At 39.3% G+C, this 25,903-nt stretch overlaps 1 protein-coding gene across 2 annotated transcripts in view; it reads right to left on the bottom strand.

The window, feature by feature from the left end:
* The window catches only part of FGD6 (FYVE, RhoGEF and PH domain containing 6), a 106,313-nt gene that overhangs the window by 71,289 nt on the left and 9,121 nt on the right, over window positions 1-25,903 (bottom strand). The window lies entirely within an intron of this gene.

The raw sequence follows: 25,903 nt of genomic DNA, 5'->3' as shown, positions 1-25,903 counted from the left end.
TCGAAACAGAAATATGTCAACAAAGGATCTGATTTTAAAGGAAAGATAATGGGGTCAGCAACAAAATCAGGAAAGACGGTACCTAGTATCCACATACATGTTCACCTCTAAATAATTAAACAGAAAAAACCTGTTGATTAATCTATTTTCCCATATAACCGTGAACCGCTTTCTAAGCCATCTAATAATTTTAGATTCCTGATAATGAAACATGGACTCTTTACCTATGCCGCTCCTCCGTTCCTTACACTTCCTTCCCACTGTCAGAAGACAAATCCTAATACAGTCTACTTTTAGGGTTAAAGGAACAGGACATAGTGTTTCCTGCACACTTTCCTGCCTAGTTATTACATAATTTGATAAATGAAGTAGAGGACAGTAAGCTGCAACAACCAGAAAGAGCCAAAACCGGGTTCTCCTTCCCCAGCCCATCCTTTCCAAGTCAGATTTGCTTCTAACAGGGAAGAAGCCTGGTTTCCAGAAAATACTATTTTTTCCAAGTACACGGGAATAAAAACAGAGACAAGTAAAGCCAGAAGTAAATTTCTACTCATTAGGCAACTGTTCCTTCAATTCCACATGCCAAGGATCCTTGCATTTGGAGTGATTATTTACTGCCATCACTTTTTTAAAAAAATTACTTATATTATTTTCTTTTTCAAAAGATTTAGTTTTATTTATTTTTGGCTGCATTGGGTCTTCCCTGCTGCGCACGGGCTTTCTCTAGTTGCAGTGAGAGGGGGCTACTCTTCGTTGCGGTGCACGGGCCTCTCATTGCGGTGGCTTCTCTTGTTGCAGAGCGCGGGTTCTAGGCGCGTGGGCTTTAGTACTTGTGGCACATGGGCTCAGTAGTTGTGGCATGCAGGCTCAGCTGCTCTGTGGCATGTGGGATATTCCCAGACCAGGGATCAAACCAATGTCCCCCGCACTGCCAGGCTGATTCCCAACCACTGCGCCACCAGGGAAGTCCCAAAAATTACTTATGTTCTTTTCTATATATAAACAGCACATCTTACACTGGAAGTACATCAATTTCTATTTCAGGTAAGATGTCACATCAAGGATGATCTCATTTTCAAAAGAAACTGTCTTTTAAAAAATAATCCATTTCCTCGAAGAGTTTTTAGGAACATAAAACCTGCACAGTGCCAAGCCAGGCATAAAAGTTGCCAGGTTCAACTTGTGAAACTCTGTTAAATTAAAGAGTCCAGCAAGGGGAGGAAAGAGGCCAAGGATGGCACAAAAAGGAAAAGGGGAGCAAAGTTAACTGAAGAATGCGTTCAAAGCACTGAAGCCTGTTCTCAGTTGTTGACAAATCCAGTTATCTTTTTCCTCTCTTGCCTGTGATTTTATTCTGAGTTCCATTTAATTCCTCCCAAATGTGAAGAAAGAAGTTCATTCCAGTATTCTCACCTTCAAAGTTTCCTTCTCATTTCCAAGTCACAACATATAAATCTAAACTTCTGGCATCTCTCTCCACCTCTTCTTTCTACTCCTGGACCAAACTGAACAGAACCTGCTAGTCCTCAGGATGTCAAAATTCTTTTGCAAATGCTGCCTCATTATGACTTGGTGATTACATGTTTCCTTTGGCTGCTTTCATGTTTATCACAGAATGAGTGGGAAAAACTACCAAGGAAAACTTGAAGGATGAACAACACTCCATGGAAAAATTAGCAAAAAAATTTAAAAATAAGTTCTGTATTATAATATGCCAAGTATATAAAATAGGTTTACAATTTTTACTGGAAAATTGTTTCTGTTTAGTTTCCCCAGAAAACTTTTTACTCTTTTACTTCAATTCCCTTATGGAACTGCAGATTCCAGTGTCAGGTTGAAAACCATGCATCAAATCAACAAAAAACAATTTAAAAACCATTCCTCTTCTTATTTTCAGGTCCTCTTCTCAATTATGCAGTACATGTGGAATTTTCTCTACCCCCTACTCATATGATTTTCCTAGGAACTACCCCTAAAATAAGCAAGTTTTCTCTCTACTTCTTTCAGGAAACATGGCACAACTTGGGAATCAGCCCTACACAGGTATTTTCATCCTCTAATAAAGCGAGACTCATATATTCATGTCATGTTTTTACGTTTTCCAAAGGCAGGATCTTGCATAATTATTACTATTAATTTTAAATTTATTTTTACTTTATTTATTTTATTCTTGGCTGCGTTGGGTCTTCGTTGCTGCACATAGGCTTTCTCTAGTTGTGGCGAGCGGTGGCTTCTCTTGTTGTGGAACACGGGCTCTAGGCGCACGGGCTTCAGTAGTGGTGGTACGCAGGCTCAGCAGTTGTGGCTCGCGGGCTCTAGAGCGCAGGCTCAGTTGTGGTGCACAGGCTTAGTTGTTCCGCGGCATGTGGGATCTCCCTGGACCAGGGCTCGAACCCGTGTCCCCTGCATTGGCAGGGGGACTCTTAACCACTGCGCCACCAGGGAAGCGCACATAATTATTTTAAGTCCATGCAGAGCCAGGGTGACAGAACATAAAAGCCAAGAAATAACACAGAGTCTGAAACAAACTTATCTGACTTCAACAAAAATCAGGTTTATCAAGTGTGACCCTCTGTGCTGAGAGGTAAACCAAATCATCTGATAGGTCTTCTCCATTACTAGCTGCTTTGACTAAAAATAAACACTGATGCTTCCATAATATGTAAGACTATAGATGGCTGATATTACGACAGCTGAAGAGCAGAAATCCCCACCCCCCTTCCCCTCCACCCCCTCACCCCAGTATCTTAGAGTGCCTAAAGTTTAGGGCAAACTTTAATTTAAAAAATTAATGATTTTATTATCTTGCTTTCAGTAAAAAAAATATATAATTTAACGTATATTAACTTTTTGGACTTAAACATTTTGATTAATAACCACAGAATAGGGACTTCCCTAACTGTCCAGTGGTTAAGACTTCGCCTTCCAATGCAGGGTGTACAGGTTCGATCCCTGGTCAGGGAGCTAAGATCCCACATGCCCCACGGCCAAAAAATCAAAACATAAAACAGAAGCAATATTGTAACAAATTCAAAGACTTAAAAAAAAATGGTTCACACTAAAAAAAAAAAAAAAAAAAAAATCTAAAAAAAACCACACACAATACAAATAAATAAAATCACTAAAATAAGGGATAGCACAGCAGGAATTTGTTACCAAAAATAAGCGTAAAAACAAAACCAAAAACTTGCAGTGTAAAATGTACACAATTAGTGTTTTTACTCTTTGGTTCATTAATTTTAGAGGTGTTAACCACCAAGCCTTTAAAACGAGCAAGCTGCAGTTCTATGGCTTCAAAAAAAGGAAACACAGAAAAATATCCAGTATCCCCTGAAATATAGACTAGAGGATTATTTTAAAACTGGCTTTGGAAAAAAACAAAACAAAACAAATAAAAACACCACCTCCAACAACAAAAAACCTGGTTTTGGGTGACTCTGTAGGAAGGAAAACCAGGCTTTAGTGATGAACTTTGAAAAACAGGCCTGCTTAATTTTACAGGTGCAACTTCTACCCTTATAAATACCATTACCATCCCCTTCCCCAGAAATGCATTTATTACTAGGATTCTTAAAATTGTACTCTACTGACAAAAACAAAATCAGGATAAGTACCTGAGGCTGCTATTTAAAATACAGTCATCGAAGAAAAACTCTGAAAACTGGTTAAAAACCAAATGGAATTCAAAATTCCTTAAAGTAGAAGAGAACCTACCCAGATGTTCACACCCACTTTATGTAAGCAGATTTTAGAGTCAGTAAGGTTTAAGGACAAATAAGCAGTTTTAAAAGGAGTTTCCATCAATGGCCATTAATAGGAGACTGGTTAAATAAATTGGGCACATCCATACAATGAATTACTAAACAGCTGTTTAAAAAATGAAATAGGTCTATGTACAATGATACAGGTTGCTCTCCAAGAATACTGCTAGATTAAAAAGAAGTCAAGGCACACAGCAGTGTGTATCCATCTGTGTAAAAAGGAAAAACACACATATATATGTGTGCATGTGTGTATATACATATATATGTATGCATATAAAATGCAGACACACAGGCAGGCAAACACAAATATGCTGATAGATATCTCTAGAAAGAGTCAGAAGAAACTGATGACAATGGATGCCTCTGAGGCCATGGTCTGAGATAAGACAGAGACTTCATTATTTACCCTTTGGTGCTTTTACAATGAAAACATTTCTATTTACTTTTTCAAAGACAACACACACACACACACACACACATCCCACAAACTCAGAAACTTTGAAAAGTTTTATAAAAGATGGTTCAGAGCACCAACTCTTTAGAGATAGCTTATTTCTTCACAGGGAGATGAGAATTATATTTAGAAAAAAAAAAGAAAGAAAGAAAAGGAAGTAAGGAAGAAAAAGAGAAACTCCTGTTCCTTTTTCCCCACACCCCAGGTTTAGATTTCTGCACTTTTTTTTTTTTTTTTTTTTAACCGTGCCACAGTGCTGTCAGGGTTGTAGGAGAATTCCTGGCCTGGATCTTAATTCCCCAACCAGATATCGAACCCGTGTCCTCTGCAGTGGAAGCACAGTCTTAACCACTGGACCGCCAGGGAAGTCCCAGGTGTCTGCACATATTCAAGATTGCCTTGATTTTTTCCCTTTTAACTACTTCTTACATGGGAAAGTTACATAGACTATGCCTTCCCTTACAGCCTGTAGGGGCTTATTTAGGAAAGCCATTAGCATGAGTCTCTAGATAATAGGTAGGAGGACTGACCTTCTGGCTAGCCAGTTGACAGCTTTAAAAAGAGAAAAAGATGTTGTAAAGGGATTGTTCAACAGTCTGTAGGGGCCACAGAGCAACCACACAACTGTTGAGGAGACCACAGTAAACAGGACCATGCTATTAGGCATCTCCCGCAGTGCTGTCTGGATTGTGGCAGAACTCCTGGCCTGTAAGGATCATGCCCTCCAGGGTTCCTGGTCCAATCTTAAGGACAAAGAAGGAGCCCAAGGCCAATCACAATCCAACAGACCCTCTTGCCCCTCAGGCTCAGCTGGGAGGTGTCTAGTTAGAGCCTGAGCTGTTCCTAGCCACAGTGGAATAAATTGTTATAAACATGCCTACTGAAACAAGGACTAGCTAAAATAAGTACCAAACATTTAATTACCAGCAATTTTGCTTTCTTAGGGAGGTTGAGGAATGATTCTTTAAAATGTTCTTCAAGAAATATAGATAGAAATTTGTAATACAAATAGAAAAGCATTCTACTGGGCTAAGAATTGCCTCCAAGTAAAATGTATAGCAGGTTCCCAATACACTTTTCTCATTGTGGCAAAGATGGTATTTATTTTGTTGAAAAATTTTTAAAACGTTTAAATAAAGTTAGAGATATTGACCCAACATCATTTCTTCTCTTTACCTCCTCATTATGTAATGTGTAACTCATTAGTACCGGATGAAATAAAGGCCACTAGAAATAATGAGGTTGGGATGAATACATGCAGACACTTCATAGACACACACACACACACATTTATTGTACCTATATACATATATTTTCACATATATATTTTATAATATTTAATAGATATAAAATGACTATGCCATTTATTTCAATAAATATTTACTGTGGACTTACTATGCATCATTTTTTAGGGGTTGGATGAAGATAATCTAATAGAATTAGTCATAGATAATGTTCAAACTGTAAATGCTATTGGTTGCTTTTCTTTTCACCTGCTAATTGAAACTTTCTTAAACTGATAAAGGCAAAAGGAATCAGTATAACCACAGTAAGTAGGGTAAAGGCAGGGACCATTTTCTAAAAAGAGAACAACTAAAAGTAAGTGTATGCTAAATGCTAAAAGCAGTGCACAGGCACTAAGGGCTACAGAACCAGAGAAAGAAGTAGCCCATGCAGACTGGGGCAGTCAGAGACATGGCAGGGTACAGGCACTTGGGAGAGAGGACTCCAGTGAATGAAAGGAGGAGCAAAGGCCTCCTAAGTGGGAGAGGACTGGAGGGGAAATACTGTGAGCAAAGACTTGGAGGTAGGAATGGAAGTGATGTGGAGGGTGATGAGGGGCGAGAGGTGAGTGCATTTCTGTATGATGAGAAGTTGGAGATTCACTAGTTAGAAAGAGGTTCCTACTGCTAACATGGCTGGCAAGCAGGCAAGACAGAAGAGACATCATCCATCCATGAAGGGAGCTGGGGATCCAAACCCAACCCCTCCCCTTGGCTTTATCAAGTTCTAACACTAGAGCAGGGAACCTAGCGAGGGAGTCAGGCTAGGGTAGTGAGAGTGGGTGGCAGGTAGGAAGAGATGAACAGCTCCCCCTCTGACTACCATCTCTAATAGAGTGGCCATGTGTTTTTGTGTCAATCATTGTGTCAATCATCACACACCACATTGCTTCTGCTAATGTCTCTTCATCATAATCCTAAGTCACCGAAAAGGTGGTGAGACTTTTGGAAAATATGACCAGGCCCTCTGCCCATGCTCTTGATTGTGACTCAGTATGAAACCACTATGGTGTTCTGCCTTGACATCTGGGGAAAACCAAGAGGGCCCAAAGGGCCTAACTACAAGCTGCTCTTCCCGCTCTGCTCCCTCAGATAAGGTCCCCCAACCTTCCTTACCACAGGGACTGCTCTGGCTTATCCCTGAGTAGAGGATTTTAATTCCTTGCCAATGTGTGGAATTAGTCAAACTAGTCAATCACATCCTCCCCTGGAAACCAAGGGTCACCTCACCCTCTTGATACTACAAAGTCTGCCTACTACAGCCCCTGGTGGTTCCCTATGTCCCCAAGTGCAACTTCCATGTGGCCCTGTGTGGCATGCTATGTCCTCCTCCCCTAAGGTGCGTGTGACTGACAAACTGCTATCAATCTCATCTGTCCAGCGTCATGTGTTTCACCATCCTCGACCCTCCCTCATCAACAGAGTGAATAGGACATAATTAAAACAACCACCAAAGAGGGTGCCATTTTCTGGGATCCTTAAGTACAAAGCAGGTGCACTGGTGGTTTCTAATAGGATTAGCCTGAGAAATCATATCGAAGGGTATATGAACTTAGCTTCATGAATACCTAATTATACTTTGCATATACATCTAAACAGACTCTGCCTGGATAAACTCAAGCCATTCTCAAGTTAAAGGTATTACTGTTATGTGTTACAGAAATATGACATAGCCCATGTTACACAAAATTAAATGTTACATTACATATAGACTCCACTATAATAAAATAGTGGGGAATTAACAAGGAAACCAGTAGTTAAACCAAAAGGACATCTGCTTAGAGTCCTAGATCTTATTTTATCCAAGCCTACTTGAATGTTCCCATTTTCTAACAGGAACCACAACCTGTAATTCGGATTTCCCACTGACATGGGGGAAAAAGATAGTAGGCTTCTTGGGAGCCCATAAGTAGCTAGAGAGGGGAAGGTTAAACTATCGCTCATGAATAAATCAGTCCATTTCCTTATTTAAAACCATATGTGGGAACTTCCCTGGTGGCACAGTGGTTAAGAATCTGCCTGCCAGTGCAGGGGACACGGGTTTGAGCCCTGGTCCAGGAAAATCCCACATGCCACAGAGCAACTAAGCCCGGGCATCACAACTACCAAGCCTGCACTCTAGAGCCCGTGAGCCACAACTACTGAGCCCAAGTGCCACAACTACTGAAGCCCACGTGCTCTAGGGTCCAGGCTCCACAACAAGAGAAGCCACCGCAATGAGAAGCCTGTGCACTGCAACGAAGAGTAGCCCCCACTTGCCACAACTAGAGAAAGCCCACGTGCAGCAACGAAGACCCAACGCAGCCAAAAAATAAATAAATAAATTTAAAATAAATAAATAAATAAAACCATACATGAACAATTCTATTTACCATTTCTCTTCCTCAGGCACTACCCACAAAATAACTGTCTTAAAGGTCTACTCTATACCGCTATGAATCATAAACAACCGCAAAGACCCATATGGAGCCCATTTTTTTCTCAGAGTACACTGGGAATACACGTCCATTTTTCCAAGACTGAGAGGCTGCAGACAGCATCAGGAAAGGACATGCGTTTTGTCCTCCACTCTTAGCATCAGTGTATCTTTCCACTAGTTACACTGTTGACCAGCTCCTTGCTTATCTTTAGCTGCCTTGATTGGAAAAAAAAATCACAACATTTCTATCAGACTTGTTACCCAATCTTCTAATGCCAGAGTCAGAGAATACGGAAGGGAAGTAAAAATAAACATGCATTCAAGAAGGGAAGTAAGGGCTTCCCTGGTGGCGCAGGGGTTGAGAATCCGCCTGCCGATGCAGGGGACACGGGTTCGTGCCCCGGTCTGGGAAGATCCCACATGCCGCGGAGCGGCTGGGCCCGTGAGCCATGGCCACCGAGCCTGTGCTCCGCAACGGGAGAGACCACAACAGTGAGAGGCCTGCGTACCGCAAAAAAAAAAAAAAAAGAAGGGAAGTAAAAATAAACATGCATTCAAGAAGTGAGATAAACAGATTCACTTCTAACAGGGTCACAAACATTTCATCATAGTTTCATACACTTCTAGAAGTAGATGCTAGAAATGCTCTGCTTTGGAGCAAAACTGCCTGTTTGAATCTTAGCTCAGACACTTACTAGCTAAGTGAAACTGACTCTTAACCTCACTATGCCTTCATTTCCTCATCCATAAAATGGGGATAATCATAATGCCTACCTGACAGGGCTTTATGAGGATTAAATGAATTAATACAAATAATGCTCTAACAATGCCTGAGACATAGAAAGCTCACTTGCCGTGTGTACTCTTTCTCCTCATATATATATTTAGGGGGTCATCTCTAATATTAAAAAAAAAATTAGTATTCTAGACACTTAAAAGTCTAGACCTGTAGCAAAAAGGACAGCAGAGAGAAGCTTCTGCATTATCAGTCATGTGAAACAGCTCATCACCAGCGCACACGTCTGAGTAAAGAACTCCTGCAGTGAGATCATGTGAGCTGTGGTTTTGCAGGTTGCTCCTGGGCTTCCATGTTTAATTTCACTGCTTCTTTGTGGTAGCTTACTACCTGTACAGTTAAGATCCAAAGCGCAGAATAATAATGGTTTCACGCCTATCACAATACAGTCTCCTGTTTATAAAAGAATTTCCATCACCAACATAAATGACTTAAAGGTATCCTGCTAGGTCTCAAAATACTTTTTAAAGTATCTTTCTAAAAGCTAGCTTTGGACTTCCCAGGTGGTCCAGTGGTTAAGACTCTGCGCTTCCACTGCTGGAGGCATGGGTTTGATCCCTGGTCGGGGAACTAAGATCCCGCATGCCACGCGGCCAAATAAATAAATAAATAGCTTCATCCCTCTTTGGTACATAATGATCACAATGATGACAACCTCAAAGACCAAACAGGCTGAAATGGCCTATGAATGACATAAGAAGCAAGTGTCACTTATGGAATGAAGTTGCTGATTTCTTTGCTAATATGAACTTCACTTTGCAATGTAAAGCCAAGTACCTGTACAGACTTTCATATGGGACAAAATAGCAGAAAGAGTCTAGTAGACAGCCCTTCAAAACACTGATCCTCTGCTCTGAGCCATTAGCTAAAAGTACAAAAAAAGAAGAGAGGAGGGAAGTAAGGAGGAATTAAGATACCAGGAAAGAGGGGAAGAGGAGAAAAATAAGGAGCAGGTTAGAAAGACAAAGTGTGATTTTACCTGGCCATTTACTGAGCTCCTGGTGGGTTAGGCTTGGTTTTAGGTACTGAGGTGACAGGCAAGAAGGAAGACACTGTTCCTGCCAAGGGGGAAACAGGACTGACAGCCTCTGCCTTTCTCACATACCTCCAAGATAACAATAGCCTCCTAGGGACAGAGATGAACTACCCCTAAACTTTCCATTTATCCTAAAACTTTCCATATTAAAAAGCAAACAAAACCCTTTTCTCTCAATTGGAATGCAGGGGGACAATGAGAGGGAAAGGAGGGAGCATTTTACTTCTCACTTTATGTACATTTGACTTTTTTTTTTAAAGGATTCTATATAACTTTTATAATTAAAAAATAATAATATGTAAAGGATTGAAAACCCCCATTCTCCCTTCTCCAAGCTTACTTACCTGAATTATTTCAAGCATTCCTCATAAACAGTATTTTTTTTTTAATACTTAGGAAGGAAAGGTCAAAGGCAAGAGAAAGGATGGACTGGAGACAGTCATCCTCATCTGGACCTCCACCAAAATGCAAAAAAAAATCAGACCATGCTGACATGTGGATTACGGCAATGATTTTTGGTGTGTTTCCTGTAGACAGCTTATAAATGAACACACTTCTAACCTTCTATAGTGTCTAGTGTTTCCCTATCAGGGAAAAAGATAAGTTCCCTGTAAGGCAAACCCAGGGAAGAATGTTTTTACCTTAGCATCAGGTAAGTATAGTGAAATGGAGGCTTCTATAAACTCCAACACCTCTGTTCATAGTCAGATTTTACTCATAGATCCACCCCACAGAGCTTTTCCATTAGTGGAAAGGCCAGCAGAAATATTTACTGGGGCCAAAATTTCAATGAGTAGGCAGAGAAGACATTAATTTGTTGAGTTATAGAAGAGCCTAAAAAATACTTTGTTTCTTAACAGTGAAAGGGCTCAATATGAATTAAAGTGGCTTAGAATTCCTACCATCGAGGGCCAATCTAATGAAGCCACATTCCAGAAAATGGCTAAGATCTCATTTTAGCCTACAGTATGAAAGCATCAAGTTATTCAAGTAACTGGGTATAAAAACATACTTAAAGTCATTTTACCATCAAAAAACCTCTTGAACCTATTAGAGCTGATGTATTTTCTTACTTTTATAGAATTTAAATTTTGTCCTACAAAAAGATTTCATGCATTTTTATTAAGATGAAAACCCATTTCTTTGATAGTCATAGAAAACTTTAATCCTCTAGATCTTTATTTTACATTCTTCACTAAAACCTTCATATCAGTTTTCATTTTAAGAGTTCTTTTTATACTCCCTCAAATATGGTTCCCAGCACACAGTCAAGGTGCATTAAGTACCTGTTAACTAGAAACAGTATGTAATACATTGAGGAAAGATGCAATCTATTAAATAGCTTTCACAGGTTATCTGTGCAAATCCATAAGCATATTTTACCTAGCTTCTTAACAGCTAAGACATGGGATTTTACCTGTTACAGAGTGAGAATTCTAAAAGATAAAGGTAAGGAGTTTTCTTAAGTTAATACTTTTCTAAAAGATTTCATAACTTTCTTAGGTAAGACTCTTACATCTTTCCCATCTGGATACCCAACTAGTCCATACTGGGATTCATAACACACTTTATTTGGAGACAGTGGAGCAAAGAGTCTGAAATAATATATTCCAGCAGACAGGTGTTCAAATCCTGAGACAATTTTATGAATAATTCACCTTATAAGGGAAAACATCCTTTCTGTAGCTAAACCATTTGAGCATTTCCCCATATATATCAAAATAAAAACTGCATCATAAAAAAAAAATATATATATATATATATACACAAATCAATTTTCACTGCAAAGTAAAGGAGCTGTTACAGTGGAGGACTACTGAACTGAATGTCAATGTTATGACATAGTATGAGTGTGTTTCGTGTTTGGTAATTGCAATCACTGCTGCTTTTGTTGTGGTCATCCATTTACAATCCTTGGTGTCAGTTTATTTATCTCTTGTAAAATAAAATACAGTGTGTGTAAATAAATAAAAATTTAAAAAACAAAGAAAACAACAGCAAAGATCAATAAAAATAAATAAATAAATAAAAACCTTATTTTCTAGCAAATATGGATGCCTTACATTCTGCCTCTGATTTTTTAGGCCAGAAAGACTGTGGGTTTTATCTTTTTTTATTTTTTTAGGATTTTATCCTTTACATAATGCAGACTTTAGCCAGCACTCAAGCTAAAGTTGAAGAATGTGTAACCACTTCCAAGTATTGACTGGCCTTCAGAACCTGCTGCCTTTGGATAATTTTTATAAGTTTGTGTGTGCATTTTTCTTTAAATTATATTTGCTATCTGTGGCATAGCTGGGTCTGGGTCTGGTAGGAACTACTTAACCAGGTAATAAGCAAAAGTCTTTATCCTTTTACTTGTGACCTATCTGAGTTTTAAAATTTTAAGTAAATTTTGTGTGGACAGCTCTCAAAAAAAATAAAAAAATAAAAAGCTGCATCAGGCCCTTTACAAGGCTTTTGATTTTGGGATATCTTAGTACATTTCTGCTACCTCCAAAGGTACCTACAGACTGCCCAGATATTTTTACTTTCAGTTTTACATGTAAGACACAGGGACAGTTCTTTCATCTAAGAAGAGTTTTATAAAACTTTGATTTTTTTAGTGATACAATTGTCTGTGTTTTCTGAATAGCATATGAAGATCTTAAGATCTGTACTACTTAAGAAATTGTTAAAAACTGCTTTTGATTGACATGGGAATTTAGACCCCATGGCTTCTTTCTGCAGGTTTGATAAAAGGACTAGTGGAATGAGAGTTGGAATGTTTCCTGTGTCACCAATCCATCACATGGAAGGGTGCTCACTACGTAATTAATAAAGACAGATGCATGTGAGGCCTTTTAACTCCACTTCTCTTCTCCAAGGAAGCTTTGTTTTAGTGAACAGCAGTAATTCTCCAAATCAGTGTAATTGCTTTCCAAAATTAACAGGTGTTTCCTGTGCATTCTGGAAGCCTGGTTTACTCAAAATGCAGCTGGATTCTGACCTCACGCAAGTAAAAGCAATATATAACCTGACAACTATTTACTCAGATGTGACCACCTATGGTCACCTGGCTTGTGCCAGGAATGTGCTGGGGCCAAGGATACAAATGTGCTTATAATCTCTTACACTATTTATTCTTATATTTCATGTACCTCATGTTTCCTCTTTTGGAGGGCGCAGTAAGAGTAAGGTTAATAAAGCCCTGGTAGAAGGATAAGTTAGTGTTGTGCAATCATTGAACAAGGAAAGGTGTGCCTTGTACTGCTTAGTATACAGTCAATACAGTAAATGTTAGCTATTACTTTTATAATGCTACAAACAGGACATGCCAGGCAATATGCTATGTAAGGGAGTGGCAACACAAGTATCCACAAATTCACTTGCTCATTCAGTCCTTCAATAAACATTTACTATGTGCCTACTGTATGCCAAGCACTGTTCTAGACACTGGGGATAAAGCAATGTAACAAAATTAAGTGCCTCTCATATGGAGAAAAGGGAACCCTCCTACACTGTTGGTAGGAATGTAAATTGGCACAGCCACTATGGAGAATAGTATGGAGGTTCCTTAAAAAACTAAAAATGGGGCTTCCCTGGTGGTGCAGTGGTTGAGAGTCCGCCTGCCGATGCGGGGGATGCGGGTTCGTGCCCCGGTCCGGAAAGATCCCACATGCCGTGGAGGGGCTGGGCCCATGAGCCATGGCTGCTGAGCCTGCGCGTCCGGAGCCTGTGCTCTGCAACGGGAGAGGCCACAACAGCAAGAGGCCCGCGTACAGCAAAAAGAAAAAAAAAAACCAAACTAAAAATAGAGTCACCATATGATGCAGAAATCCTACTCCTGGGGATATATCCAGAGAAAACCATAATTTGAAAAGATACATGCACCCCAATGTTCACAGCAGCACTATTTACAATAGCCAAGACATGAAAGCAAACTAAGTACCCATCAACAAACAAGTGGATAAAGAAGATGTGGTGCGTGTGTGTGTGTATACACACACACACACACACACACACATGCACACACACACACACAATGGAATATTACTCAACCATAAAAAAGAATGAAATAATGCCACTTGCAGAAACATGGACGGACCTAGAGATTATCATACTAAGTGAAGTAAGTTAGACAAAGACAAATGTCATATGATATCATTTATATGTGGAATCTAAAAAAATATACAAATAAACTTATTTCCAAAACACAAATAGACTCACAGACATAGAAAACAAACTTATGGTTACCACTGGGGAAATGGGACTGGGGGGTGGGGAGGGCTAAATTAGGAATTTGGGATTAACAGACACACTACTATGTATAAAAGAGATAAACAACAAGGATTTACTGTATAGCACAGGGAACTATATTCAATATCTTGTAATAACCTATAATGGAAAAGAATCTGAAAAAATATATATATTTAAATGAATCACTTTGCTGTATACCTGAAACTAATAAAACATTGTAAATCAATTATACTTCAATTAAAAAAAACTAAGTGCCTTTCATTCATGTAGGCCATACTCTAGTAGGTGAGACAGATGAGCAAATAAATAAATAGATATTACTGACAGGAATAGGAAGTACTGGAAAGAAAAATAGAACTGAGTAGATGGATAAGTAGCTAGGTGGAACTAGAGGTATTTTTTTACCTTTCCTACTTTGGAAGAGGAGACCTCCTTGAAAGGTAGCTTTTGAATAAGGTCTACAGGGTTGAGAGATAATCTGTCTGGGGGAAAGGGTATGTCAGGTAGTAGAACAAAACTATGAAAAGGAACAGGGTGTTTAGGAATGTTGGTCAATCTTATATAAATGGGTAAGATCATGAGATTAGAAAGGCCAGACCACAAAAAGTCTTATATACTAAGCTAGGGAGTTTGAATTTTATCATCCAGGGAATAGGCCACCAAATGATGCTTAATTACAAAATAATTCTTTAAAACACAAAGCCAGAATTCTCATTAGAAAATGGGCAGAAGAAACAGATTTCACCTTAGAAGAAATACAAATAGCAAATATGCACATGAAAAGATATTTAACAACATTAGCCATTAAGGAAATGCAAATTGCACCATAATGGGATGTCACTACACACCTATCAGAATGGCTACAATAAAAAAGTGACAAACACCAAGTGCTGGTGAGGATACAGAGATACTGGATCACTCACACATTGCTGGTGGGAAAGTAAAACGACATAGCTACTCTGGAAAACAACTTGGCAGCTTCTTAAAAACGAAACATACAGTTACCATATAACCTACAATTGTACCTCTGGGCATTGATCCTAGAGAAATGAAAATATATGTTCTCACAAAAACCTTTACATGAATGTCCATTATAGCTTTATTTGTAAGAGCCAAACAGTGGAAATGGCCCTTTAACTGGATGTCCTTTAACTGGAATATTACTCAATAATAGAAAGGAAAGAGCTATTGATGCAATGCAACACCATGGATGAATCTCCAAGGAATTATGCTAAATGAAAAAAGCCAATCCCAAAGGGTTACATATTGTATGATTCTATTATATATAACATTTTTGAAATGAGTATTGATTGCCAAGGATTGGGGAGTGAGGTAGGTGGGAGGTGGGTGTGGTTATAAAAGGGCAACAAGAAGGAGTTTTGTGGTGATGGGATTGTATGGTATCTTGACTGTGATTGTGTATATACAAACCTACACACCTGATAAAATTATATAGAACTAAATACATATACACACACTGAGTATAAGTAAAACTGAGCATATTTAAGTAAGGTCAGTGGATTGTATCTGTTAATATCCTGGTTGTGCTATTTTACTATATAGTTGGGCAAAATGTTCCCAGTAAGGGAATCTTGCTAAAGTATAGCTAGTTTTTCTTACAACTGCATGTGAATCTACAGTTCTATCAATAACAATTTCAATTAAAAAACAGTAAACCAGATTGTAAATTCCTTGTGGATAGGAAATTAATGTCCTTAATTTCTCTGACTTCTAGTCTGATTCCACCTCACTCCTGCAATTTCCAAATGCTGAGACCAGCCTGAGAGAAGGGAACAATAAGAGGTAACAGTTAACTATTTGGTTTCTGGTTTATCCAAAGGAAAATTAAGATTATCAATTTCTATAAAAGTAAAAACCTATATTTTACTAAAAGTCTCCATATAAATTCTATAAAATGAAATCTAAAAACCCAACTCTCTCTAAAGTCACTGATTAGCCACTTGGGAATAAAATCACTTGAAAATATCCCTCTAGCAGTTAAAATGTCACTATGTCTACATGAGAACCAGACGCCTTTGAAAGCAACTGTCATTAGGTAGGAGTCTCTGGGCATCAGAGTCATGGAAAAGTGGCAGACTGAGGCCATGGGATTTCAGCTGGCTCCTAGAACAAAAGCCTTCAAAGCAGTACCACTCCACTGTCCCTTTTCCATCTTCTGTTTTAGCATAAAACATGGAGAAGAGGAGAGGCAGCAAACATGTGATGTAGAGCAGTGAAACATATATGTATCTACGTTTGTAGACTAAAAACTTGATTTACGTGCCTTTGACAATGAAACATCCTGATGATGAAGCCAATTGTGTAGCTATTTCTGGGTAGATTTTTAATTTGGATTAAATTGAGAGAAAAAAACTTAAAATTCATTAAACATTAGAATTATAGGATATTGAACATGAAATACAGTTTGAGTACCTTCATATACACATATCTGCCTTTAACAGCCAAGTAGAGGTTTTACCAGGCTTGCTTCAGCGAAGTCTGTTATAAAATAAGCACTGTAATTATTTTATGCCAACACAGCATTGAAATCTCCAGCAGGATGTGCACAAAAGGAATTTAAATGTTTTCTATAATATGATTTATACCATTATTTGCTTAAAATGAAGACTAGCCAGGTTTAGTTGAGCCTAGACAGGATGAACATAGATGCTGAATTAAAAAGTCACAAAGAGGCATCTCAATCAGTTTCCCCTTGGAGGTAGATTCTGCCAGCCTGCAGGTGGAGAGGGTCAGTGATTGTGACCCGTGTCAGCGGTCCCAGCAATGATGTTAGAAAAGCTTTATCTAAGAATTTCTTTCAACCTACAGCCCAGCTGAATGTGCTCTCTTGCCCAGTTTCCAGGTCTTATACTTTCATAACTCAAAAGGCTCCAGAAATCCTACCTCCTCTAATCTTCAACTAGGGAGAGTGTATTATCTATCACCTGCCTGTTTGGGGAAAAAACCCTACCATTCACTTAAATCTAATTTTTCATTAAGATAATAAGGATATTATGTTATCATAAGAGGTATTTCAGCCCTACAAAATTATTTACTTTGGAGAATCCATAAATAGTAATTAATATTAAACTACACTGCTTTAGAGCTCAGAAAGTACTTGACAGAAAATGAAATGAGGAACTGGGATAACAGATAAAAAAGCAAGTATCATGTAAATCAGTGGGGAAATATGAGACATGCATGATTCTTTTCTGTGTCATTGATGTCCACATGCAACTGGTAAATGACAGAAACCATTTTAACTTTTGAATAGTAACCAGTACTAACCTGACCAAATGCAAACATGGCATGATTACTTCCATTTTCAATGACCGAAGTATCTATTTTCTAATGATAAAACCTTTCCAATTCACAAGCTCTTTTTGCATGCTGCTCTGAAACTGCTCATTAAATTCTATACGTATCACTGCAGGTGTCCCCGTGTCTTCCCTCTAGACAGTGAACAAATTGGGGACAGTAATATTTTTTCAATCATGGTCCCCTGGGTAGACAGAACTCTATAATATGAACATGTTCTGATTTAAAATCATTATGTCTCAGGATCAGAAAACTTGGTTCCATACTGAGTTTATCTAAATATCAGCTGTGTGCCCCTGGGCAAGTTACTAAACCTCATTAAAGTGTTAGTTTCCTCATCTGTAATAGAAGATAATATCTATCTTATAGGATAATAGGGACTAAATAATTCTTGTGAGAGATCCTAGCATGTCAGAATTACGGAGTAAATAGTAGCTGTTATTATTAAACATGGAATCCATGCTATCTGATGTTAACAGCATTTCTTATCCTTGATATTGTCTGATAAAGTTTCGGTGAAGTGGGGAAAAAACTGCATTGATGGTGAGAATCAGAGAGTTGAAGGGAAGAAATACTCATATACTAAAATATATTAGCAGCATCAGATATTTGTTGGCTGAAAGTTTCCGCTTAGTTTGAACACTCAACCTCCCTGAAATCACCGTTTAAAAAATAGGAGTCATATAATCCTGTGCTCATATGCAGCTGTGCAGCAGCCCTCCTTCCTGATAGAGGGAACAATATCTGTCATAGCAGGAGAAAAAAAGGCAATGGTACAAGCAATCCTGAAACTTTTTGCAACTAAGATCACTTGAGTTTTCTAAATCTTGCTGTCTCTGTAATGCTTCTACAGCAGCGTTAGAAGTGGCGTGGTATTTTGAAGCACCAGGTTGGAGCCATGGTTTTGCAATTTCCCATCTCTGTGGTGTGGGGAAAGTCAACAAATCTTGCTGTGCTTGGTCTTATCAGTGAATGAGGAGGTTGGGCTGAATGATTTGTAATGACTCCTTTAGTTTTAAACTTTAATGATTCTATGACTACATTTGACCTAAAGTCACTAAAAGACATACTTTCCAAATTTTTCAAACTATCCCAAAGGCCCTCATTTAAATGTCTTCACCCCAACTTTTGCTAACAAATAAATCATACCTGGACTAGTGAACAATCACATCATTTACCCCTCCCTCCCCTCTCCGGAGTCCTTCCCGCAACCTAACAGAGCGTTAGAGAGGAACTGTGCTTTATTCTCCTGTTTCTAATAGTGGAGCTATTGAAAGAAAAATTAAGTAGGGAAAAAACTACTCATTTAAATTGAAATCTGTTTACTTATGACTGTAGATACATCTAAAGACCAACAGAAAGAGGGGAAAAAACAGTTACCAGTTAATCCTTATTTATTCATTATATCTTCTTTCCTGGATTTGAAATTACAGTTGCCATGCAATTCAAATCAGAACTGCCCATCAGATTAAGGGGAAAAAAACAAAACAAAACCACGCTATTCTAAGTTTATTAAAAACCAAGTCTATACTTTAATTCCTAATGTTTCAAGTGATAATAACATATGCCAAAGTATATCAACAACATAACATACTTGTTATGTTACCAAGAAACTGACTTTAAAAAAATACATGATCTAAGTAAAACGAAGTTTTCAACAGAATCCACAGGAGCTAAAAGAACAAGCAGTTACATTATTTCAAACAGAAAAAGGATAAATGTGTTTGTTTTCCTTTTATTTTTTATCCAAACATTCAGGGGAAACTGACTTGCTTTGTTCAGTGTTTATTATTTTATCTTTCCTGAAGCAGAAACCAAAACACTTTGATAAACGGGATAGTCTGGTTAACAGACCCTTGAATGTTACAGCTCAGAACCACTAATCCAGTTGCATTTCCATCTTTGCCCCTTTTTCCTGAAGTCACCACCACTAAGCTTCAGTTTCTTTATATATAAAAGGGCAATAACACCTAATACAGCCTTACTCCAATTCACACTTACATGGAACCAGAATGGATGCATGTAAATAAGAAGGGATGAGAAAACTGAATGAAAACTGCAGAACACAGCTGTCCTTTCTGGAAATACTATCACAGTACTTTACTCCACGGATAGTCTATTTTACAGACCCAACCTTTATAGCCCCGGTGATAGGCTGTCTTTGCCTGATGTCAAAACTACTTGCAAATACTCTTTTCCCTCCACAGATCCACAATTACCAGACCCAGACCAAACCACCAAAGTAGTTTTTCCATACCACCCAGAAGAAATTTGGCAGTTCCATTCTTGAACTTAATTTTTAAACTCAGTCTTTAATAAAAAGGTCAGCACTGCTTTGTAGCTTCCCACACCCAAAAGTACCATGACTCGACCTTCTCTTTGTACCTAATATAGTTTCAATAAAGTATTAAAATAAACAGGCTCATATAAACATGTCTATTTTTGAAATAAAGGGCTTTCCCTAAATACCAAATTAATCTATGCAACTCCAGGAAAAGATGATGCATTTAAAAGAAATGTCTGGGAGAACACAGAAAGCTTACCAAAGTATCATACAAGCACAGGCATTACTTATGAATACCTGAAATATGAATATACTCATCCCCTTATGTCTGAACAGGAGCCTGCATCTGGAATTCCCCTGAACCACCTGGAGGACTGGTGAGCCAAAGGTCATCTTCTCCACCTCTTCATCCTGTTCCCTCCTCCCTTAATATTTTCCTCATCAACACATTAACCTTTTCCTCTTTGGATACACCAGCATTTAAGAGTCATAAAAATGATTTATTTAACTTTATTGTTCTGTTTTAATGCTATTGTCCCAGTCTCACTTCCTGTTACTTCCCATTGCGTTTTTCATATACTAACGATGCTCTTGTGGGCTGGCTGGGAACCCAACTCCTACTCTGGTTATTTCTACTGCAAAAATTCATTAGGTACCAAACATCCGACTAATATGATTAATCCATTCACAGACTGATGGATTGTCTGATTATCTTTATCTATCAGGGCCTTACAGGAATTAAAAATGCTTAGGAAAAGAATGAAGGCCCTCTTTGTCATCCTTCCCACATCTGCCCTTTCCCAAAAAGTTCATGTTGGGAACATTTCTCCAGAAAACAGGTCAGAATCTCATTTTGCAAAGCAATTTCTATCTCACTGATATAATTCTTTTTCAAGATTAAATCAAAGCCTTTATTAAGCATACCTCCTTCAAACCACCTGCATTTAAACCTATACCCGTCTCCCAACTTGCGAACTGTTAGGGCTTTGTGTGTGTCATTGTCACCTGGAGGGTCAGATCCAGTTGGACTGCGCAATGCTGATGCTGAAAAGCCACGCCAAGATACACCACACTGGACAGACCTCCATGGTCCTGTGCCCCAGCTCTACCTCCTTGTTCAGTGTTTTCATTTTTGAAAATCACTGATATAATTTTTTTTTTTTTGCGGTACGCAGGCCTCTCACCGTTGTGGCCTCTCCCATCGTGAAGCACAAGCTCCGGACACACAGGCTCAGTGGCCATGGCTCACGGGCCCAGCCGCTCCACAGCATGTGGGATCCTCCCGAACCAGCCACGAACCCGTGTCCCCTGCATCGGCAGGCAGATTCTCAACCACTGCGCCACCAGGGAAGCCCCACTGATATAACTTTTAATTGCAATTTTGTGAAAACAAAATGAGAAACTTGGCTAAATTTTTAAAATACATATTTGATTTTTACTATTCAAAATTTAATAAAAACCTAGCAATGGAAAAACAATCATTTATCTCAAAAAATAATGCCACCTTTTTTCCCCCAAATGTGCAAATGTAAGCTATCTCAAAACAATATATTTTTACCAAGGAAGACAGGATGCATGTGTGTTTGTGTGTGTGTGTGTGTGTGTGTGTGTGTACACACAATCACAAGGTAGGATGTTTGTTTTTCCATCTCTGGCTAAAAATATGCACTCTAAAAGTATAAAGTGACATTCTATCACTTAAAAACATATATATTTGATAAAATATCACTTAATCTGTTTTGGCAAGAATGAGACCAAAGTAATATAGTTGGACAAAATACTGCACTTTAACTAATTCCTAATACGTATTTAAAAGGAAAAAAGAAAAGCTTTACTGCCAAGAAATAAAATCCGCAGTTTCAAATGTAGGGTAAGTATGTAAACAAATAGATTTGCCAAACCTGTGTGGCTATGGTTCCAACACAAGAAACACAGAGTTAAAGAGCCATACAAATGTTTGATATTTCCTGAGCTGATGCTGAAAATAACTTACAGGAAAGGGCTGCTGTTGAGACACATGAGTCCCAACCCTCACCTTCTAACCGAGCTTAATCTCACTGGTGCTATGACAACCATGGAAATGCTCGTTAGGGTTATTAATTTATACTTTAATCATTATATTAAAACCCAACAATACCACTAGATGGTAAATGCAACCCAAGAGATAGCTTCTAGACTGGGTCTGAAGATTTATGACACAAATGCCATAATGGGATTTGAGACTTGAAATACCATTCGGCAGCTCTTTAAGCCCAGTTTTGTGTTTAAAATAGGGAGAAAACAAACAATGAAGCTGCTCTTACCCAGGTTAGAAAATGACCTCCTAAATGCCAAATCCAATCATGTCCATTTTATAAGTCTTAGGTCAAGTATCACCATATCTGTGAAGTCATGCACCCTGTGTGGGATATAACTCAAAGCTTGGATTACCAAAACCATGTGTCCTATAACTGAGCCACCTCACTGGGCAGAAACTCCTAGGGAGTAGCACCCCCTTCCACCTTTGAATGCACAGTGCTTGACACATGGTCAGCCTTGTGCAGTAAATAAACTGAGGACTTGCTACATTACCCAGGAAAACCCAATTACCACGCATTTTCTTCGAAGTGCTTGTAATAAGAACAAACTAAAACAACAGAGGAAAACTCTGGAATGTTTCCAGGGAAAATTTTTCTTGGTTATAGAATCAAGAAATCGGCTACACTTTTAAGAGGAAAATTCCAATGTCTGGGCACGAATAGTTTGTGATTTGTCCCTAACTCTTTAGTATCAGAGGCCCAAACTTGAGGAACTTCCCTACGGAAATCACACTTCTTAAATAATAGTAGTAAATGAGCACTCATCACCTGCATGCCAGTGAGAGAAAAAGGCCCACTGTCTGAGAGTTGTTTTAGATTTATCATGTCTGAAACATATCAAGGAAGAGGGTAACTATACCCCAAACACACTGGAATACTCCAAAGTGGATCACAATCTTACTTCAGACAAAATTGCTTCTGAGAACCCAGAGCAATGGCCCAATGATGACTTATCTGGGAATACCTAAAGCTATGTTTCTTTGGCTTCACCCTCCTTCCCCTTGAGATTTGGCCGTTCAGCCTTCCTAGTGCCACTCCTTACCATCCAGGCCCCCTCCCTCAGTTTCTTCCACTCAGGAGAAAGGAGACTGGGGAGGGTGAAAGGGGAGGGATAGGAATAATAAAGAAGAAAAGAGGGAAAGTAAATCCACTGCAGCCTAATTCCCAACCACCCAGCCGTTCCCTTCTCCTTATCACTCGCAGTGCCTTCAGTGCCTTACAGTCTTTCTCACCGCAAGCCCAGCCCCCAATTTCCTCATTTTTCCTTAGTCACCTCACCCTTTCCACAAACCCTGTAGCCTCAGAAGCAGCAGATTTGCTCCACTGACATCCCGGTGCTCAACTCCACCCTGGCCAACTCTCCTGCATCAGCACAAAGCACAGAGAGGAAGAATTTTCCTGCAAAGAGGGAAGGAGAAGCCAGCACCGTAATGGTCAATATAATTGGGGGACTAAACTGGGACCTTTACCACCATTTCCACAACTGTTTCCTTGGAAAACTCATTCTGAGTTCCAAATTATCACGAACTTTTAGAACACAATCCTTTTTGGAATTGGGGGCTGCCTGCAATTCTTTCCTGATAAGTTATAAACACGTTGTTATAAATTTGTAAATGTTAAGTAGTTGGATTCATGAAACATCTATACTCTAAAGAAGGTGACCATATGGGCTACCCCAAGCTTGGCAAATGTCTGTTTACTAATCCAGAATCTTCTTGGTTATATATGTAGACTCAGTAAAACTAGTGAGTCTCTGTGAACAGTCCCCTCTGTAGGATCCTTCAAAACCTCTTCCCTGAGGCCTAAGAAACTGTTAAAGACACTCTCTTGATTCACTTCAGCAGAAGAATCTTAAACAGGGTTCATCTGTGTTTTTTCTTATCATTTTAGAAAACTAGGGTGTTGGATTTTGAGTTAATTACTCTAAAACACAGGTCTATATTTTCAACAGGCATATCCCCAAACAGGATTCCACGTGGATCCACTCAGCTCACCTGAAACGGATGCCCCACTTCTCATTTACCTTATTCTGGGCTGGCCAGGTGTCCTCCTCATGAAGGCTTGAATTTTGCTTTCTCCTTCTATGTGATGTTGTTTTCAAAAGGTATAACCTCCCGGGCAGAGCTGTTAGTATGGCCCTATGACTGAAGGCTTTTGATTCAGCTGGCACATTTTGGGAATCTCAAGCCAGTTTAGGCCTCCCTGCTCCAGGCCTGAACAAAAATCTCCATGGAAAGCAAAATTCAAAAGCAGAGCTCACCCACTCCTCACCAGGCTGCCCTACTTGACAGCTTCAACCTGTCCAAAGCCGCCCTCGGTTTCCTGTGGCCTTGAGAAAGAACCCTCCTTATGAATGCCATCCAGCTGCACTGGCTGGCTGTGAACATTAACCCCTTCCATGCTGGTTCCCCCCACCCGAGCAGCAGTGCCCTACAGGCATAAGAACAAGTTCTAGAAGTTTATTGTGTTAGAGATAAGGACAAACCCTTCAGATTAAGCCTGAGGGCCAACAGGAAACTTACACTAAGGGCCAAACCTCCAATTTCAAGGAAAAACTCTATCTTAGCTAAGGATAGTAGTATGTCACAAAGAAGCCAGATTCATTCCTTACATACACAAACACACACAAAATAATACACAAAAACTTGTTAAAAGGAGGGCAGTACCAACAAAATTGTTCCATGATGAGAAAAGCAGGCATGAAAATAGACTTTTTTTTTTTTAAGTTGGATACTTAACTCCACTCTCCATTGAAATGTTTATGCCAAGGGAGAGGCTTTTGCCTAGGTACTAACATTCAGAGAGTAGACAGTTGTAAACAGAATGAAGTCAGATATGAGAAAAGGAAGTAAGACAAGGAAGGTAAGTCTTTTATGGGTTAAAGGAGGAATGGCAGAGAGGATTGAGTAAAGAAAAGTGCTAGGAGACCATCTGAAAGTGAAAACAACAATTTACTTGATGCGATTTTTGCTTAATAATTTGATTTATTCAATTCACCCAATAATCCTTTTTTTTTGAGCCCCTGCTATGTGCCACATGTGTTACTATTTCTACAGAAGTCCTATTTTAAGACCTAAGCACTCAAAGGCTTGAAGTTAGTAACCTAAGAATATGAAGACTTCAAAAAGGGTCTGTGTACTTCGTGTTAAACACAAAACACTTTAAGTACAATGCCAAGGCTCCCTTTGTGACTAGGGAGAGAGAAGGAAGCTGCTCCCACAGTTACTTCCTTTCCCTCTCTTTCACTCACTCTCTCATTTACTCAACCAACATCTACTGATTCCTACTAAGACCCTTGCTTGGCCTTATGCAGGACAAAAAGATATGACCAGAACGCTTAGAGCTTAAAACTGAATACCAATCAGACAATTCTACCATAAATCAGACTGAGGTAAAGATACCACAGCATAATTGGGAAGTCAGAATAGGAAATAAACACTTCCCACTAAGTAAGTGTAGAAGCTTCATGATGCAAAGGGTTGCTGAGCAGGACCATCAAGAATGTGCAAGGGGGGCTTCCCTGGTGGCGCAGTGGTTGAGAGTCCGCCTGCCAATGCAGGGGACACGGGTTCGCGCCCCAGTCCAGGAAGATCCCACATACTGCGGAGCGGCTGGGCCCGTGAGCCACTGAGCCTGTGCTCCGCAATGGGAGAGGCCACAACAGTGAGAGGCCCGCGTACTGCCAAAAACAAACAAACAAACAAACAAAAAAAAAAAAAAGAATGTGCAAGGTTTTGAAAACAAACAAACAAACAAAAAATCACATGGAAGGGCTTCCCTGGTGGCGCAGTGGTTGAGAGTCCGCCTGCCGATGCAAGGGACACGGGTTTGTGCCCCGGTCTGGGAAGATCCCACATGCGGCGGAGCGGCTGGGCCCGTGAGCCATGGCCGCTGAGCCTAAGCGTCTGGAGCCTGTGCTCCACAACGGGAGAGGCCACAGGTTTCAGTTAAGACAGATGAAGTAGGTACACCAGAGGTAGGAAGTACACATATAAAAGTGAGAAAGGACAGTAATTATGTTTTTCCTGCATTTTTCCTATGTCTATCCGAAGTTGTTAATTAGCCTTCAACAAGTAAAATAACTAATCCTCAAAGAGTAGTGAATTTTGCAAATTTAGAGGTTTTACCTGACAAGGGCAACATAGGTAAACACAGATTTCAAAAACTTCACAGATTTCTTACACCTAGCAAATAAACCTCATTGAATTGGCCAATTTCCTCCCGTAGGTTCT

The sequence above is a fragment of the Neophocaena asiaeorientalis genome, unplaced genomic scaffold (genome assembly GCF_003031525.2).
Source record: "Neophocaena asiaeorientalis asiaeorientalis breed wild unplaced genomic scaffold, Neophocaena_asiaeorientalis_V1.1 scaffold92, whole genome shotgun sequence".
Lineage (NCBI taxonomy): Eukaryota > Metazoa > Chordata > Mammalia > Artiodactyla > Phocoenidae > Neophocaena > Neophocaena asiaeorientalis.
Note: the sequence above shows the minus strand (reverse complement) of the source record. Positions and strands in the feature narration are given on the sequence as shown.